This window comes from Pinus tabuliformis, chromosome 2_1 (assembly GCF_031772625.1).
Source record: "Pinus tabuliformis cultivar Carrire ecotype Pingquan chromosome 2_1, CPIR1, whole genome shotgun sequence".
In the NCBI taxonomy this organism is placed as follows: domain Eukaryota; kingdom Viridiplantae; phylum Streptophyta; class Pinopsida; order Pinales; family Pinaceae; genus Pinus; species Pinus tabuliformis.
This window is the reverse complement of record NC_142299.1, coordinates 222,791,051-222,794,249: the sequence shown is the minus strand read 5'-3', so window position 1 is coordinate 222,794,249 and position 3,199 is coordinate 222,791,051. Positions and strand designations below refer to the sequence as shown.

Below are 3,199 nucleotides of genomic sequence, written 5' to 3'. Positions count from 1 at the left end.
ATCCATGGTTCACTTGATTCAATTTCTTAAAGTCACTACGGACTCGACTTTTTATTGATTGATTGTTTCAGGTTGAGGAGGATTGCAAAGGGTGGTGTAATCAAATTTGTATTCATTGTCAACTTTTCTATATATAGTGGGAAGAACATGAATTGCTTGGACCGCTTAAAGTGTGTTTTGATAATAATATATAAACTTGACATTTAAACAGGGACGCAGCTGGCAAGCTCAATCGCCATTAAAACAGGCCGGCGACATTCATTCTGGGTAATCAATGAAGGTACGTTGTCCGGGCAGAGGGTTGGTGAAATTAATATGGCGAGCGTCCTCGAAGCTCTACCTGTTCTGGTAAATTCGGATCTGCTATGTTCTGGATTATTCGATATGTGTTTATATCTGTGGGGAGTCCTGTTTTCGGGTAGCAGTGGTAAGGGTCGGTTCTGGTCTCAGACTCTGTCGCCATCCTGTTATACTTATTCCCTTCTGCATGCATTAAGGACGGATGTGCAGTTGCTGTGTGTTCAGGTTGGGGATGTCTTCAATAATGAGTCAGTCAGGAACTTTTTAAGTCTCTGTTCATGGCCGAGTATCCCCTCTGTGGTCTGTAAGCCGATTTCTGTGGTATGTAAGCCGATTTTTGTGGTCTGTAAGCGGATTTCTGTGGTCTGTAAGCCGATTTCCGTGGTTTGTAAGCTGATTTCTGTCCAAGGAAAAGGTGAAGCGGTGGGGAATAAGGCTCCATCGGTGGTGCAGAGGAATGAGTCGAATATCAGCCATACATCCAGCATTCAGGGTGTCGGGGTGGTGAAGTTTAAAAGTCAGTCCTCCCTTCATATCTGTGTAAGTCGGTTTTGTTACAGTCTTTGTCTGAATTCTTTGTTTAATAGGCAGTCGTGGTTTATCCTAGTCATGGCCCCCAGATTAAGAGGAACTCCTAAACGGGGCGGTGTCTAGTTTTACGTGTGCTTCCGGGGCAAAATTTTCAATTTTTTTGGACAGATTAACCAGAATTTGTGAACTAGAGCTCACAAGCTCCGAAGCCGGTACGGGTCGATTCCCGGAATCGCCCGCCGCCGGTCGGGCGGGGCGGGGCGCCCCGTGGGTGGCGCTGCGCGCGGCAGCGCCACCCCCAGGCCGCCCCGCCCCGCCCGACCGGCAGCGGGTCGATTCAATTTTTGAACTAGAGCTCACAAGCTCCGAAGCCGGTACGGGTCGATTCTCGCGCGCAGCGCCACCCCCGGGCCACCCCGCCCCGCCCGACCGGTGGCGGGTCGATTCCGGAATCGACCCGCCGCCGGTCGGGCGGGGCGGGGCGGCCCGTGGGTGGCGCTGCACAAAGTCTGAGTTTCATGTGTCATCAATACTTCTGTTCTTTTGTGCAGTATATGTTCTTGCAATCTTTTCATATGGGATTGCAGTACCATCAGGTCTATTCATACCTGTTATTTTAACTGGTGCCTCTTATGGTCGATTTGTTGGCATCTTGCTAGGATCATTTACAGACCTGGATCAAGGACTTTTTGCTGTTCTTGGAGCAGCTTCTTTCCTTGGGGGTTCAATGAGGATGACAGTTTCACTATGTGTAATTCTTTTGGAATTGACAAATAATTTGTTGATGCTTCCTCTTGTTATGTTGGTATTGTTAATATCGAAGACTGTGGCCGATGCATTTAACAGTGGTGTTTATGACCAAATTGTTCGCCTCAAGGGCTTGCCATTCCTTGAACCACATGCAGAACCTTATATGCGGAATTTGAGTGCAGTTGATGTTGTTAGAGGCCCATTGGTGACCTTTTCTGGAATAGAAAAGGTTGATAACATTATGCAGGTCTTGAAGAGCTGTAAACACAATGGTTTTCCTGTGATAGATGAACCTCCTTTCTCAGAGGCACCTATTTTATATGGTCTTGTGTTGCGTTCACATTTACTTGTTTTGCTGAAGAAGAAACTATTTCTACCCTCGAGGGATTTGGCTAGTGAAGATTTTGTTGAGCAGTTCTCTTCGGTAGACTTTGCAAAGCCTGGATCAGGTAAAGGCCTCAACATTGAAGCGATAGAGATAAGTGCGGATGAAGCGGAAATGTTTATCGATTTACATCCATTTGCAAATACCTCTCCGTATACTGTTGTGGAGACGATGTCATTGGCCAAGGCACAGATTCTTTTTCGACAAGTTGGATTGCGCCACCTTTGTGTGGTCCCTAAGTCTTCTGGGGTAAACATCTTTCTATATTTTTGTATTGTTTGTACATGGTTTAAGTGGATTATTCTCTTACCTTATTCCCAATTTCTGTGGTTTTGCAGAGACCTCCTATAGTTGGCATATTAACCCGGCATGACTTTATGCCTGAGTACATTTTGGAAATGTATCCTGACTTGAAACAAAATCGATGGAAGAGGTTACGCATTCGATTATCAGCTTTCACTGGCATTATGAAAACACTTCCAATAGTAAAAAGATGGTTCTGAAGTCTGTTTGAGATCTTTTCTTCATAGGCTTTAGACTAACTAGTGGATTAAAGATCATTTGTAGGAAGAAATTGGTTTTTTTGGAGGGTTTGTTTTGGATCAGATGTCAACTGTTAATATAATATTCTTATTATTCTTTCGCTGTCCAATCAATTGTTTTGGACATGTCTAAATGCTTATTACTTTTCTGATGTCAAGGCCCTAAAAATTGGTTTATTTGTAGTTATGGAGCCTTGCCACCACTTATTCTGGTTTGCAATGTTAGCATTAACATTTTGACAGCAATCCAGTGAAGTTCTATCCTCACTTTTTGTCCAATGGATCATGAAATTTTCAACCAAGATTATCGGGAACCAAGACCCTTCGAAATGAGAATCATTCATGGAGGGACGTGAATTCCTGGTAAGCATTATATTTGACTTGCTCAATAAAACACTTAAAATGATGCCAATGCTGAGCGAATCTGGGATCATGATGATTTAGAGGGATGTACATTTCTTGCTGTTATTGAAAGGCGTAGGATCTCTGCAGTACATCCTACGCCTTTCAATACATATAGTATGGATCAACAACAGCAAGAGAACATGTTATTTGGGTCGAGAATTTCTGAATATAGACCGCCCTTGGATTGCTCTCCAGGTTATTTGAATACAGCGGCTAGTGATGATCAAAATGATAACTCAAGAGATATTGAATCTGAAAATGTGCCGCTGCAGTTCTTTCTTCCACC

The 3,199-nt window shown here is 43.9% G+C and overlaps 1 pseudogene; it reads left to right on the top strand.

Annotated features, from left to right (window-relative positions):
- Positions 1–315: 315 nt before the first annotated feature.
- Positions 316–2,951, top strand: LOC149199540 (putative chloride channel-like protein CLC-g pseudogene; annotated as a pseudogene).
- Positions 2,952–3,199: the final 248 nt, after the last annotated feature.